Below are 17,110 nucleotides of genomic sequence, written 5' to 3'. Positions count from 1 at the left end.
TGTTTTTGCCTCCTTCAGTCCATATCTTCCAAATTCCACTGCACATATCCTGTGCAACCCTAATTTTCACTGAAGTCATAACTTCACACTTCACAGATGTTGCATATTTGGGATCAAAGATGGCAAGTACTATTCTTATTCTAGGAGCAAATCACTGTGGATCCTGGAATCTGTACTGAAAACAACAAATGCTAGAGATTGCAGCATTTATTCCATAGTTGGAGGATGTGGGGGATGGTGGGGTGGTGTGCGCTGTGGGAGAAAAGGTGTTGAAAATTCAGATTAAGTGATCCGAATGTGAGATTAGTAGAATAATAGTGCGTCTAACTGCCAGACTGAAAAGGACAGAGTTCCAAGGTGGTTGGGGGTTTGGTGGTGAAGAGAGACAGACAGCATGGTGATAGAGAATGTAATTAGCAAAACCATAAAAAAGGGGAAAAAAAAGGAAATGGGAGTTGATTCACAATTCGAACATGTTGAACTCAATATTAAGTCCAGCTGAATTTAACATAAAGGCTGTAAAGTGCCTAATCCGAAGACGTGATGCTGTTCCGCCAGTTTGTGCTGTGATTTACTGGTGTACTGCAGCATGTGAGGACGGACAGATGAGCATGCAAACAGGGCACTGTGTAAAATGGCCAGCTATGGAAAGGTCAGGGTCATGCTTGCAACACAGACCAGAAGTGTTCTCCAAAGCAGTCATCCAGCCTGTTTGGTTTTTCCGATGTAGACTAGGCCACCTTGGGTGCAGCAAATACAGTACCCAAGATTGGAAGTGACACAGGTGAAATGCTGCTTCACCTGGAAAGACAGTTTTGGCCCTTGAATAGTGAGCAGGGAGGTGGTGAAGGAACAGGTGTTGTACTTTCTGCTGTTACATGGGAAGATGCCATGGGAAGGGTGCAGTGGTTGTTGGTTAGTGGTCAACAAATGCACTAGGGTGTCCCAAAGGCAACGAGCCCCAAAAAAATAGATACAGATGGGAGAGCAAAGACGGTTTTTTTGGTGGTGACATTCTGCTGTACAGAGATGAAATGGTGGGGAATGATCCTTTGAACGCAGAGGTTGGTGGGACGAAAAGTGAAGACAAGGGGGACCTGATCACGCTGTCCTGAATGACAGTAAGGGTCAAAAGCAGAAGCATGGATGATAGGTTAGATACAGTTAAGGGCCCTGTTAACCACCTTATTCTCTTAAGCCAACCATGGATATTAACTCAAACCTCCCACAATCCTTTATTCCTCTCAGTCCATTCTCCAGTCTTATGTAGACAACCTATCACATACTCCCCAGTGTAAACATCCCGCGCTCTCCACGCTTCTTTCCATTAAGACCATCCTGAAAACCCATTACTTTGATTAAGCTTTTCATCATCCTTTACAATTCAATTTTTTCTAAACTAAAATAAAATGTTTAAAAAATTCAAGGTGTTTTAATGTTAAGGTTGGATCATAAATGCAGCTCATTTCTGTAATTCAAAGTTGCAAGCCTTTTCTGACTGTCTTAGAAAAGCACTTTACTTTTTAAATGTTAGTAGTTTTTGAAACACAACAAAAGACCAACCAACCAACGACAAAACAAGCTTGAACGAATAACTATCTCAAGGGGCCAGCACAAGTCAAGGCTCCAAGTTCAATTGCTCTTAAAATACTTGTCAGAAGCATTGGCCTAATTTCAAATACTCATGCAAAATATTTATGTTTATTCATCCTCCGAGTGGATTGTCTGAAAGCTGACCACATATCCTGGCTTGACAACCAGCCTCTATCAGCTTGGGTATAATGGTTATCTGTTCAAACTTCACTTCTAAATAGTGTGGGGCAGGGGCAATGGAAGATCAAGGTTATAAACACATTCCACCACACCATTTTCACACATTGCAATCAGAAGTGAAAGTTTTCCCAAAAATCCCAAGACCATTGAACAGTGATTTTGTGAAGGCAAATCTTGTATCAAAAGGTGTCTTTTATTTCTATTTATATCTAAATCCCTTCACCCCATTGCAAAATATCAATAGGCAATTGCTACATTGCACTGTAATCTGGCCGGGCCACAGGAGCCACAGTGGCTGGTGACAAATACTCACTGGTTACACAAGATCCTTTACAAAATTGAGCGCTGCCACATATGCAACACTTAAATTTAATGGTCAAAACAGAACCACTGTTTTGGAATGTTTCATTTGTCACATTCAGAACTGATATTAATTAGAATAAAATATTAGATTATATTAAAATATTACTATTCTATAATATCAAAACACTAAGCAAGATTTATTTGCTCCAGGTTCTTGATACCTCCAAAACAATAAATACAAAACTCACAATAGAAAACTTGCAATTGCAAGTGATCATCTCAACAGTGATGGGCTACATCAACTTAACGCAATTACTTACTTACACTGTGCCATATACCAACAGCATTTTTAAATATGCTCATTACAGTACTTGATTAAAAGTAGAGATAAACTATTCTTCTGATGCTACAAACAGTTTTTTGTCTGTGTATGGACACTGAGGCGCTGTAGCTCCGTCTTGTTTTTGCTTTTCGGCTCATATCAAGTCTGATCTTAACTCTTGCAGGTTCTCTCAAATCTCAGGGTTTAAAATGACAGATGTGTAATGAAGTCACACTCTAGACCGGAGGCCAAGAATAACATCCTGCTGTCCAATACTAAATTATAACAGAACAGAGGAGGAAACTGGCAAAATAATTCTTGTGACCCACAGTTCCAACCACCATTAAAAATAGAAATAGGAAGGTAGTATCCCCTCAGCAACATTAAATTTGAGATTTTAACCAACGGTATTTAAGCATTTATGGAATTAAAAACACTTGCCATGTGGAAAATTGTTTATACATGTTCTGATTTTCAGCTCCTAGGTTTATCGTAAAGAGAAATTGTATACTGCAATTTACGTCAGACAGCAATTTCAGCCTACAAGATTTTTGAAGAATATACAGTAGATCACGACATACAAGACTACATGGTGTATAACACAAAACTATTTCCTCAGTGCCAAAATTGATGTTTTGGCCTATATTTGCCGAATAGGCCAATCCTCCTCCTCTGCGATGAAATGTTAAACTCACTAGGAGTGACAGTTCTTCTCAGAATTTCAGATTATATTTCCTTTATAAGTCAACGCACAGGATCGTGCAGATATTACAAACATTTTTGCCAAGATGACGTACAGGAGTTTAAGACATGTTGACTTATTTACCCGAGCCTGGTATGATAAACAGAAGTGTGTTGAAAAAAATTATGCAGTCTCAAGCTAAAGTTCTAACAGTTGCTAACTTGTCAAATTAATCTGTTTCAGCAAGGCATTTTGGTGTTAATAAGAAACTAATGCAAAAGGAGCAATCCACTAAAGAGGATAACTAAGACCAAATGTGTTACAAGAACAGGAACAAACTACTGGTCTGATCTGGAAAAGCACAGTAGAATAGATCAAAAACAGTCAATACAGTTACTGTCACCAGAAGTGTACCACAAGTATCTGCTTGTGACCAAACCAAATCTAGAGTCCAAAGACCTCAGAGCAAATTATAATAAATTGCTTTATGGAATAGAATCACCTAATGTTGCAGCAGAAGACCAAGATTGCTCAAAGACGACTAAAAGTCTTTGATGCCAAATTGCAATTTGCCGTTGATCCAGCAGACAGTGGCAAAAAGACAAGTGTTATGTCACATCAACAATATGGATGAGATTTGCATGAATAATGCCCAACAACCCAACTGCGGTATGGAAGACAGAGGGTTTTGGCTGGAAATGTTGACTATATTGCTCCTCTGATGCTGTATGACCTGCTGTGCTTTTCTAGCTCCACATTTATTGCATGTGGTATGGAAAGGTTCATAAATAGATCTAGACAAAAAACACAGAACTTGAGAAGATAAGGCTCATAGTAGCACTAACCCATACGGCTGATGGAACAAAATGAAAGTCTAAGACAATTTTCAAATATAAAACCATGCAGAGACTCCAGTGGTTAGGAGATTGTGTGATGAATATGGATGAACCGACACTATAGATCATTAATGTGTAGAATTGGTATTCTCATTGTTTACTCAGAATGCAGCCTATTAGTGTGGGGTATGTTCAAACCTCAATCTCATCAGTTAAAAGGTGCCTGTCAAGAACTAGCACCCAAATTGCAGTCATCTTTTGAGGTTTAAGATATTTAGCCAAACATCTAAAATGGTGAGCTAAACAAGACATTCAAGGATCACAAGTACAAAAAAAATTGATACATGATTTAAAAAAAAACAAACATTCAGAATGAGTGGAATGATGCATTTTGCTTTGCTTGATGTTTTGTGGTTTCATCAAATGGTAGGATGCTATCAATGCAAAAACTGCTCTTGGATCACATAACGTGTGAAATATTCAATTCAAGGGACAGGGATGAAGATGATTTGTTGTGAAGGTAGTGTTCTGTAACTGCAAGTGTAAAATATGATCCAAAAAGTTTAATTCTTACATCAATGCCACAGCCAAAGTAACTCAAAATAATGCAAAGCAAACATCATTCTCCGCCAACTACAGTCCAACCGCACAGCCAGAGATATATTTCCCTCTCCACCCTCATCTGTTTTTCATAGGGACTGCTCTCTCCGACTCCCTCGTCCGCTCCATGCTCCCCACCAGACCCACCATCTTTCCCTAAAATTGCACGAAGTGCTTCACCTATCCCTACATCTCCCCTCTCACCTCCATTCAAGGCACCAAACAAACCTTTCACATCAGGCAGGGGTTCACTTGCACATCCTTCAATGTGGTCAATTGCATTTGCTACTCCTGATGCAGCCTCCTCTAGATTGGTGAGACCAAGCAGACGTTTGGAGACCACTTTGTAGAGGGAGTTTTGAGAAGATTTGTCGCTCAGGTTGAGTTTCTGGATGTGAGTTTGCTCGCTGAGCTGGAAGGTTAGTTTTCAGACGTTTCGTCACCATTCTAGGTAACCTCATCCGTGAGCCTCCGATGAAGCGCTGGTGTTATGTCCTGCTTTCTATTTATCTGTTTAGATAGGTTGGTGATGTCATTTCCTGTTCTTTTTCAGAGGATGGTAGATTGGCTCCAAATCAATGTGTTTGTTGATGGAGTTCCGGTTGAATTCCTAGAAGCATGGCATTCCAACTGGAACTCCATCAACAAACACATTGATTTGGAGCCAATCTACCATCCTCTGAAAAAGAACAGGAAATGACATCACCAACCTATCTAAACAGATAAACAGAAAGCGGGACATAACACCAACGCTTCATCGGAGGCTCACGGATGAGGTTACCTAGAATGGTGACGAAACGTCTGAAAACTAACCTTCCAGCTCAGCGAGCAAACTCACATCCAGACCACTTTGTAGAGCGCCTGCGCTCTGCTCGCGACAAATGGCAAGACCTTCCAGTCGCAAACCATTTCAACTCCCCATCCTCCTCCATGGATGACATATCCAACCTGGGGCCACTCCAGTGCCATAATGACACCACCCAGAAAATGGAGGAGCAGCACCTCATAATCTGCCTTGGTAGCCTACAGCCCAATGGCCTAAATGTGGACTTCACCAGTTTCAAAATCTCCCCACCCTCTAGCTTCATCCCATGACCAACTCTCCCCTTCATTCCCACCTCTTTGACCTGACACAACCTGTCATCTTCTCTTCCACTTATCCGCTACTCCCACCCCACTGACCAATCCCCACCACCGCCTACCTCCACTCACTTATCACCATCCCACCTACATTCCTCAGCCCTCCTCTATTTATTTGAGCTCCTTTCCCCCTCCTCCATTTCTGATGGGTCCCGACCAGAAACATCAACTTTCCTACTCCTCTAATGCTGCCTGGCCTGCTGTGTTCCTCCTGCTGCACACTAATCTGACTCCAGCATCAGCAATTCTTACTACCTCAAAGTAATCTATATTGGATGCTGAGGCAATGAATTTTCTGGTCAAAAAATGTTTCAATTGTGATCAAAGGTATCCTTGCAAAAACAATAAATAAAATGCCATATCAAATTACATCAATTTGCCAGTGTTATTAATAACCAGTGCTTTAAATTTCATACGCTGCATATATTTGAACTTGAATTATATGTTGCAATCTATGACATATCACAGTTCAAACCATTCCATACTTACTGCTATTTCTTTTCTGTCCCTTATTCTAGACGGGTGACTTAATTGAGACATAAAATAATCAGAGGGTTAGATAGGGTGGATAGCGAGAGCCTTTTTCCTCGGATGGTGACGGCGAGCACGAGGCGGCATAGCTTTAAATTGAGGGGCGAAAGATATAGGACAGATGTCAGAGGTAGTTTCTTTACTCAGAGTAGTAAGGGAATGGAACGCTTTGCCTGCAACGGTAGTAGATTCGCCAACTTTAAGTACATTTAAGTCATCGTTGGACAAGCATTTGGACGTACATGGAATAGTATAGATTAGATAGGCTTCAGATCGGTATGACAGGTCGGCACAACATTGAGGGCCGAAGGGCCTGTACTGTGCTGTAATGTTCTATGTTCTATGTTTCTATAACTGCATCACTCTCGAGGGCAGATGCGTCCAGATGTATTCACCACTGTCTTGCTCAGCTGGGCAACTCACGTGAATTAGAGGACACATGCTAGTAGGTTAAAACAGCAGGAATAGTCAGTCAGCTCAATTCTCTCCCCATTCAACGCATGAAACTGAACATTATCTAAGCAGGATTGCTGACTACCTCAGAGGCATTGTGAACAGAATGACATGAGGTATCAGATCTTTCTTACTAATTAACATCAGCAACTGAACACAGATTTTTCAGTCTGTGGGGCTTATGCTCCTACTACTTGGACAGAATGGACATGAATTACAACCATACCAACACAAATTCCATCTACAGGTACCAACTGTGCAGAGATATATAATGGATGATGTTTCAACTACTACCATACAAAAACAGTCCAAACGTAAGAGTTCTGAGAAAGGGTCACTGGACCAAAAACGTTATTGGGCTTTTTTACCCCCACAAACACTGCCAGATCAGATGAGCTTTTCCAGCAACTCTTGTCCTTGATTTACAGCATCTGCGGTTCTTTTGGTTTTTAACCTAAAGATGAGTGTTATGGAAACAGTCCATTTTCCTTGTTGACAACCCACAATTGCATAAGCACTCTGGCTTAATACCAGTCCTAAGGTCAACCGGAAGATGGACAATTAAATGGTCTCCTCATTCCAGCGGCTGTAAGAGAAATGTTGTAAACAAAGACAACCAGCACATTGCCTTCATCTATCTCACCAAGGCATCTGGCCATGAGGATAGTCTGTCTATTTAAGCTGAAAAATACTGGCTGCTGCTGAACCTGCTCAATATGGTCTCCTCTTTCCATGACAAGATGATGGGTAAGGTCAGCCATGATGGGGCATCAGAAACCTTTTTGAGATCTGCAGCGGAATCAAAGAGGGTTGTGTTCTGGAAATAACGCATGCCATCAGGTCACCTACAAATAGTAGCAATTTACACGGCAGAACCGACAGAGCTGTCGAGCATTGTCCACTCAAAGTCTGAGACAAGGGTACACCAAGTCCTCATCTAGCACCAATTTATGTTTATAAAGCTGCACCAACGTTTCATACAGAGGAAAATCTGCAGTGGCAAAATATACTGATTTCTTTACAGGTATGAGAATTTGTATCAAAAAGATAAACGCCATGATACAGGATGTTACCATATCACAATCTATCAGCATTGTGAATGTAACACTGCAAGTCACCGATAGCTTCACATATCTAGGCTCCAAAACCCCCAGCAGTTGGTCATTTAGTGATGAAATAAACACAAGCATTGCAAAAGTTGCAGCAGTTTTGCCCAGGTCATAAGAGTGCACGGTGGTTCAGTGGTTAATCACTGCTGTCTCAGTGCCAGGAACCTGGGCTCAATTCCACCCTCGGGTGATTGTGAAAACTCCACACAGACATTCTCCCCATGTATAGGCGAGGCAATGACCTGATATTATCGCTGGACTGTTAATCCAGAGGCCCAGATAATGTTCTGGGGACCCAGGTTCGAATCTAGCCAAGGCAGATGGTGGATTTTGAATTCAATAAATAATGATGACCATGAACCCATTGCCAATTGTCAGAAAAACCCATCGGGTTCACTAAAGAAAACTGCGCACTGACCTCTACATCGCCGAGGCCAGACGCCAACTCTCCGACACCACCTCCTACCGCCCCCTCGATCATGACCCCACACCCGAGCACCAAACCATCATCTCCAACACCATTCATGACCTCATCACCTCAGGGGACCTCCCACCCACAGCCTCCAACCTCATTGTTCCCCAACCCTGCACGGCCCCTTTCGATCTCCTTCCCAAAATCCACAAACCTGCCTGCCCTGGTCGACCCATCGTCTCAGCCTGCTCCTGCCCCACCGAACTCATCTCCACCTATCTGGACTCCATTTTCTCCCCTTTGGTCCAGGAACTCCCTACCTACGTCCGTGACACCACCCACGCCCTCCACCTCCTCCAGGACTTCCAATTCCCTGGCCCCCAACACCTCATATTCACCATGGACGTCCAGTCCCTATACACCTGTATTCCGCATGCAGATGGCCTCAAGGCCCTCCGCTTCTTCCTGTCCCGCAGGCCCAACCAGTCCCCCTCCACCAACACCCTCATCCGCCTAGCCGAACTTGTCCTCACCCTCAACTTCTCCTTTCATTCCTCCCACTTCCGACAAAGGGGGTGGCCATGGGCACCCGCATGGGCCCCAGCTATGCCTGCCTCTTTGTAGGTTACGTGGAACAGTCCCTCTTCCGCACCTACACAAGCCACAAACCCCACCTCTTCCTCCGTTACATTGATGACTGTATCCCCGCCGCCTCTTGCTCCCCAGAGGAGCTCGAACAGTTCATCCACTTCACCAACACCTTCCACCCCAACCTTCAGTTCACCTGGGCCATCTCCAGCACATCCCTCACCTTCCTGAACCTCTCAGTCTCCATCTCAGGCAACCAGCTTGTAACTGATGTCCATTTCAAGCCCACCAACTCCCACAGCTACCTAGAATACACCTCCTCCCACCCACCCTCCTGCAAAAATACCATCCCCATTCCCAATTCCTCCGCCTCATCTGCTCCCACAATGAGGCATTCCACTCGCGCACATCCCAGATGTCCAAGTTCTTCAAGGACCGCAACTTTCCCCCCAACAGTGGTCGAGAACGCCCTTGACCGCGTCTCCCGCATTTCCCGCAACACATTCCTCACACCCCGCCCCCGCCACAACCACCCAAAGAGGATCCACCTCGTTCTCACACATCACCCCACCAACCTCCGGATACAACGCATCATCCTCTGACACTTCCGCCATCTACAATCCGACCCCACCACCCAAGACATTTTTCCATCCCCACCCCCGTCTGCTTTCCAGAGAGACCACTCTCTCCGTGACTCCCTTGTTCGCTCCACACAGCCCTCCAACCCCACCACACCCGGCACCTTCCCCTGCAACCGCAGGAAATGCTACACTTGCCCCCACACCTCCTCCCTCACCCCTATCCCAGGCCCCAAGATGACTTTCCACATTAAGCAGAGGTTCACCTGCACATCTGCCAATGTGGTATACTGCATCCACTGTACCCGGTGTGGCTTCCTCTACATTGGGGAAACCAAGCGGAGGCTTGGGGACCGCTTTGCAGAACACCTCCGCTCGGTTCGCAATAAACAACTGCACTCCCAGTCGCAAACCATCTTCACTCCCCCTCCCATTCTTTAGATATGTCCATCATGGGCCTCCTGCAGTGTCAAAATGATGCCACCCGAAGGTTGCAGGAACAGCAACTCATATTCCACTTGGGAACCCTGCAACCCAATGGTATCAATGTGGACTTCACCAGCTTCAAAATCTCCGCTTCCCCTACTGCATCTCAAAACCAGCCCAGTTCGTCCCCTCCCCCCACTGCACCACACAACCAGCCCAGCTCTTCCCCTCCACCCACTGCATCCTAAAACCAGTCCAACCTGTCTCTGCCTCCCTAACCTGTTCTCCCTCTCACGAAGGGTCTAGGCCCGAAACGTCAGCTTTTGTGCTCCTGAGATGCTGCTTGGCCTGCTGTGTTCATCCAGCCTCACATTTTATTATCTTCCTCTCACCCATCCCTTCCTCCCACCCCAAGCCGCACCTCCATCTCCTACCTACCAACCTCATCCCACCTCCTTGACCTGTCAGTCTTCCCTGGGCTGACCTATCCCCTCCCTACCTCCCCACCTATACTCTCCTCTCCACCTATCTTCTTTTCTCTCCATCTTCGGTGTGCCTCCCCCTCTCTCCCTATTTATTCCAGAACCCTCACCCCATCCCCCTCTCTGATGAAGGGTCTAGGCCCAAAATGTCAGCTTTTGTGCTCCTGAGATGCTGCTGGGCCTGCTGTGTTCATCCAGCCTCACATTTCATTATCTTGGATTCTCCAGCATCTGCAGTTCCCATTATCACTACCATCCTTACCTGGTCTGGCCCACACGTGACTCCAGACCCACAGCAATGAGTTTGACTCTTAACTGCCCTCTGGGCAATTAGGGATGGGAAATTAATGCTGCCTGGCCAGCGACTCCCTCATCCCATGAATAAAGAAAAAGTCTACGTGGGTTTCTGCTCTGTGCTCAAGCTCCCTCCCACAGTCCAAATACGTGCAAGTTAGGTGGGTTGGCCATGCTAATTTATCCAGAGTGTTCAGGGATGTGTAGCATAAGTGAGCTTGCCATGGGAAATGCACTGTTATAGGGATTGGTTAGGGCCATGGGTCTGCATGGGATGCTCTTTCAAGGGGTCGGTGTGGGCTTGTTGGGCCAAATGGCCTGTTGCCACACTGTGGGGATTCTACAAGTGACTGAGAACACCAAACTCAGTTTACCAATCTTACATTCTCACTGCACTCTACAACTGAGAGATCTGGATAACGTTCATCAGAAGAAAGGGGTAAACACAGTTTCTATGTCCACCATCTAGGATATATTGTCAGCATCTCTTGGTAAGACAAGTTGACTAACTCAAATGTCCTGAAACACATTAATTCCATCAGCCTACACTCATTGCTAAGCCTGCTCTGTCCCAATCAAATTAATGGTGGCTGCAACCTTAATAACCTTTGTACAGCAAATTGATCACTAGATCACAACCTTCTGGACACCCTTACTCTAAGGCAGGGCACCTGCAAATCAGATATGAAAACGACGACACTAGCAACTAAGAGACATTTGGATGGCGCCACAGATGCAACGACAATAGAATAGTCTCTAGGCTTAAAATATTACCTGTTTCTTACCCCACAGGTGCTGCCAGGCCTGAATTCCGCCAACAATTTCGGTTTTTGCCTCAGAGAATACATGAATGTCCAGTTAAGAATGCTGCTGAACAAAACAGATAAGCGCCCACCTACCTGAATAGTTCTGAATTTGAAATTTTGAATCTGGTTTGCCACAGCAGTCTTTAGAAACATCTCCCTTCTTACCGATATGGTAAATGATAATTTTGTTCTGCATATCTTGAAATTTGGTTCAATGGGTTTAGACTAGAGCTGCAATCATTTTTACACTGCAAAATACAATGTACCCAAATTGCAAAGTCTTAGACACAATAACAACAAAAATTGACTAACCATCACTTGAACAAAGCAGTGACCAAGACATAACTTGCGTTGACTGCACCAGGATATTCTATGCCAAGCTGGGAGTTGTATGCAAATCATGTCACTTAGGATCGACGGAGTCAGATCTCTGAATGACAGCCTAATTTCACACTTTGGAAAGACAAATCACAAATAGCTAATTGATTAAATGTGTGGAATACAAAGGAGTTAATATTGAAAATGCACTAACAAATAGCTACAGCATTGCTTGAATGCATAAGTCCAACAGCAAACAGGAGAAAAGCTAACAGCCTTCCATACCCACTGTGTTCTAAATAGCATATACAATGAACAAAGATAAAGTACCCAACACCAGGTTTCAAGAGTTACCATCAGGTCTTATGACGTATTTAAGCCTGCATCATCTTTGGCAAAATAAGAAAGATTAAGAGAACCTGAAACCTGGACTCCAACCACTAACATTTGTTTCTTCATGGAAACATAATTGCATCACATTGGTACTTACTCCACTGCCACTGAGAAACACAGCTACCGTCACATACAAATAAAAGAAGCTTATCAGCCCTCTTTCTCAGACTAGTTACAAAGCCAACATAAAGCCAAACAAATTGTACAAAATAATCTAGGCTCAAACTATTGACGGTGCTGAGGCAGCTGACCTCGGCCAACCAGATTGCAGCTGCACATAACATCCTCAGTTGTCAAAATGGAGGGTAAATCTACTGTTCCCCACTAGTGGCCCCTGCTGGAAATAGCAGCACGTAAACTGAGTAAGAACAGAATCAAGGTCAGCTGTGGATCTTTTCATAGAAAAATAATAGCTGAAACTCTGAGCCATACACTTGCAAATAAAGTCTGTTAGATAAAAAGGAGGGAAAAGCCTGTAAAACAGAACAGTTGACATATTTCACCAGCTTCCATACATCAATGTCTAACACGTACAGATATAGTTCCCAGTTAATTTGCATTGGTAACTCGAACGCTTAAATATAAAAACATCAAGAATAATTTTAAACAAGCAGAGTTTTGGAATATATGCAGATATGATAGACTGTAATATCGAGAGCAGTATTCAAAACCATGACAAGATGCTCGCCAGTTGCCTCAAATGGTAAAATAGATACCATTAAGTCAACTGAAAGAAATTCTGTTTAAACACAATTCCCCAGTAATACTTTTGTTCTCAGTGAAGGATTTTTGAAAGTTAATCTCAACACAGGCTCTACCACTTTGGCTGGAACATCAGCCCACTAACTATGCAATGTTGAACTCTACACTCGATAAGATTTGCTAATTTCTCCTATATGTTGCTATTCTTAAATGATATTTCAATAAAAATATACTCTCCTGAACAAAATCAGCACAGCTTCAGAATACATAAACATTATATTATAAATAAGACATGGATTCCAGTTATAGTGAAACAGGAGTTATTCAGCAGTTTGGTGTTAGGCAGTATAGTTGCCTGCAGCATTCAAAGGAGTCACAGGTCTAATTACTATCCAATTTTAGCCTTGATGCGGGCAAGTTTGCAACTGAATATTGAGCAAGTGCAGCCTCAGTCTCGATTATGTTGGCATCTATATACTAGCTAGAGCTACAGATAAAGGTAACTGCTTGGGTAAGGCTTCGATAGGCACCTTGTATCTAATTTAAAATGGGATGTAGCTGAATTAAAAATTAGAAACACCATCAATAGGGGGAAGAGAGGGAGAATAATAGGAAAATAGCAGAGCGGGGTGGTGGCAGCACTGTGACAAACTGATGAGAACACCGATAGGGACATATTCCAGTACTAGATAATAAAACGTGAGGCTTGACGAACACAGCAGGCCCAGCAGCATCTCAGGAGCACAAAAGCTGACGTTTCGAGTGTAGACCCTTCAGAGATGGGGATGGGGTGAGGGTTGTGGAATAAATAGGTTGGGGGCGGGGGGGGTGGGGGGTACCGAAGATGGAGAGAAAAGAGACAGGCTGGACTGGTTTTGGGATGCAGTGGGTGGAGGGGAAGCCTGTCTCTGCCTCCCTAACCTGTTCTTCCTCTCACCCATCCCTTCCTTCCACCCCAAGCCGCACCTCCATCTCCTACCTACTAACCTCATCTCACCTCCTTGACCTGTCTGTCTTCCCTGGACTGACCTATCCCCTCCCTACCTCCCCACCTATACTCTCCTCTCCACCCATCTTTTCTCTCCATCTTCAGTCCGCCTCCCCCTCTCTCCCTATTTATTCCAGAACCCTCACCCCATCCCCCTCTCTGAAGGAGGGTCTAGGCCCAAAATGTCAGCTTTTGTGCTCCGGAGATGCTGCTGGGCCTGTTGTGTTCAGCCAGCCTCACATTTTATTATCTTGGATTCTCCAGCATCTGCAGTTCCCATTATCACTATTCCAGTACTGGTTTTTTTAAAGTTATAATTTCAGCTTTTCAAATAGAAACAAGCACGCACATGAAGTAGTCCACAAAATTACTACCAATTTAGTTGTTACATGTTAGCCCATTATAAAGTAATGGGGAAAATCAATACCTATCCTAATTGACTGTGGTTTAAAAAAATAACCTTTTTTTAAACAAGGAGTGCTCAGGCAAGCCTTTGATCTACTGTTCAATACCTTCAAACATTCTTTGCATGCCAACAAGGTGCTCGAGAAGCAGCTCAACTAGCAAGGTTCCACACATCTCCAGAGTGTTTGAAAATACCTTTGAAATACTAGTCAATGCATGTAACATTCTCATCGTTAAAGACAATCCTCCATCTCCCAGTAACTCCTTTCCATATCATATCAGTTTTGTGCACTTTTCATTGTGTGAAAGGTGTATATACTGTGTTTTATTCATCTTTAAATATATGAAGGTATTTCTTGTTTCTTTTTTGTACTTGAGTCAAAAAGCTAGAATTGGAAATATATCTCCATATATCATGTGTGCAAACGGGAAAACCCACTTCATTATAGGTAGCTTCAATCGAAGTACTGGTTTCAGGAACTTGCCTACTACTTAAAGTTAAATATTCCTGAATTTATAAGATGTATGCAACTAGATTTATTGGGCTGTCTGGTCAGCATGTACAAGTTGGACTGAAGGATCTATTTCTGTGCTGGATATCTCTATGACTCTTTATGGTTAATACTTTAACCAGGGTCTCTCCAAAGCCGTCCAAATAAAAAAAAAAACTGAAATTAATCCCCAGTGTCAGGAACAGATCTCGTCTTTTCTAACAGCGTACAAAATACATCTAAAGTGGCAGCGTCAAATATAAATGTGGTGAATATTCAGCTGCAATACAAAATCTGCAGTGCTTCATGTAAAATTAACAAAAATAAACAATTATCTGTTACATCCTAGCAGCTACCTCATACTGTTCTAAACTAGGAGCTTTAAACATATAATCTACAGAATAGTTTGGCTGAGCTCATTGTACTGTGCCAATGATTGTCAAGTCTGCTGGAATGGGACATGAATCTAACAGCACAGCAGAACTGTGCATTTTAAATCTTGCATATGTCCTAAAAGATTAAGTTTTAAATATATTTTCAATTCACCTGCTGCACAATAAAACACTTGCCTATACGTGATTTGTAAAAATTGGTGTGGCCGCGGGCAGAATGTCAGAGAAAAAAATCCTATGTTCAAGTTTGGAACATAGTTACAGAAGTATGCCATTCAACACTTCAAGGCAGAGAATTCAACATTTTGGATATTACCCTTCTTCAGTACTGGATGTGGGATTAGGGGCAGCTGCAGAAAAGATGGGGAGTGAGTGTAGCGGAAAGGTGGTGATAGGTGGACACCGGTAGTAGGTACAACCTGATTGGCCGATGGGAGGGATAAATGCATATGGTAGCTGGAATGGAATGGAAGAGATGAAGCAGAGCTGGAAAGGAGGTGGAGGATAGATGGGAAGGTTATTTTAAATTGGAAAACTCAATGTTTAGTCAGCTGAGCTGTAGGGTGCCCAGGCAGAAGATAAGGTGGTATTACCCAAATTTGCAATCTGATTCACTGCAACACTGGAGGCGGCTAAGGATGGACATGTCGGAGGGGGAGGTTCCCTACCAGTGTCCACCTATTACTGGCATTCCACGACCCTCCCCACCTCTACCTGCAGCTTTTCTCCTCCAGATGTTGCCTGGCTTGCTGCGTTTTTCCAGCCACCTGATTGTCCATCTTGGATTCCAGCATCTGCAGTTTTCTGTCACTATTCAATACTTCAAGCCTGCTCCGCCATTTATGATGATCATGGCTGAAAGAGATGTTCAATGCCTTTTACTGCGACTATTCCCATGAAACATTTATGCCATTGGTAATCAGAAGTCCACCTACCGCTGCTTTAAATATTATCAAAGACCGCCCCAGAGCACTGTGGGATACCCAGGCAGCTCCAAAGATTTATAAGCCAGCGCAAAACAAAATGATCACTTTGATTCTACATGATATCCTTTTTTAAAATTGTGCCCCCCAGTTGTAGAATGATAAGTAGGGAATCACTTTAATTTCATCTACTCTGCTTAAGTGAGACAAGTGAGTTCCACAAGGCCACTTGTTTTGAATTTCAAAAAAAAAGGGCTATTATGAAAGCTGAGCTAGCAAAAATAAACTGGCAACTTAAGAATAAGTCAATACAAATACAGTGGCAAACATTTAAGGGGATATTCTAGAAAGCACACAGAATATGCATTCAAAAAATAAAAATTATGAAGAATAGACTCACCATCTGTGGTTAACTAAACAAAAAGGTCAAAGATAATACCAAATACAAAGAAAATACACAGTTCTGCAAAGATAGGTGGCAAGTCAAAAGACTGATCAGACTATAAAAAAAAGATTAATTTTTGACTCATTATTAGAGAACAAGAGGGTTAGTCAAAATTTTAAAAACACACAGGAAAAGTTTAAAAAGACAGTTAAAAATCAGGAAAGAAGCACTAAGTAAATTTTGGAACTGCAGTTTGGCAAACCCCTGGGTTCTGATGGATTTCAGCCTCAGGTCTTCAAAAAGTGGTAGTGAAAGAACTGATTCAATGCTCCAGCAAGGCAGAAGAAAGGATGCAGAGTACCTCAGCATCCTAGCACATGAATCCCAAAGTCAGTGTGCAGATACAGCAAGTAATCAGGAAAGCTAATAGGAGGTTGTGGTTTGGCTAAGCTAATTTGTCAATTGCTGTAAAGACCAATCTGGTTCACCGTGTTATTTAGGAAAATAGTGCATCATCCTTACTTGTCTGGACATTTGACTTCAGATCTTTCTTTCAAGATGGCAGCAAAATAGGACTCTCCAGATAGAGCTCGTCCATTTCTTTGTTGTTTCAAAAAAAAACAAACATTTTCCCCCTCCTTTCTTCTCAGCAAAGTCCTGAACTCCCAGCTTCAGAGTGGCCTTCAGGCCCCAAGGTTAGTTTAGATTAGATTAGATTAGATTTCCTGCAGTGTGGAAACAGGCCATTCGGCCCAACAAGTCCACACAGCCCCTTGGA

General features: G+C 43.1%; 1 protein-coding gene across 3 annotated transcripts in view; it reads right to left on the bottom strand.

Annotated features, from left to right (window-relative positions):
• clint1a (clathrin interactor 1a) overlaps positions 1–17,110 on the bottom strand; it is a 162,792-nt gene that overhangs the window by 95,076 nt on the left and 50,606 nt on the right. The window contains exon 1 of one of the 3 annotated variants that reach the window (XM_059650770.1): positions 12,144–12,162. The exons of the other annotated variants lie outside the window; for them this stretch is intronic. The gene's annotated coding sequence lies outside the window, so the exon portion shown is untranslated. Of the gene's footprint in view, positions 1–12,143; positions 12,163–17,110 lie in introns of those variants that run through there. 3 annotated transcript variants of the gene reach the window in all.

The sequence above is a fragment of the Stegostoma tigrinum genome, chromosome 13 (assembly GCF_030684315.1).
Source record: "Stegostoma tigrinum isolate sSteTig4 chromosome 13, sSteTig4.hap1, whole genome shotgun sequence".
Taxonomy (NCBI): Eukaryota; Metazoa; Chordata; class Chondrichthyes; order Orectolobiformes; family Stegostomatidae; genus Stegostoma; species Stegostoma tigrinum.
Note: the sequence above shows the minus strand (reverse complement) of the source record. Positions and strands in the feature narration are given on the sequence as shown.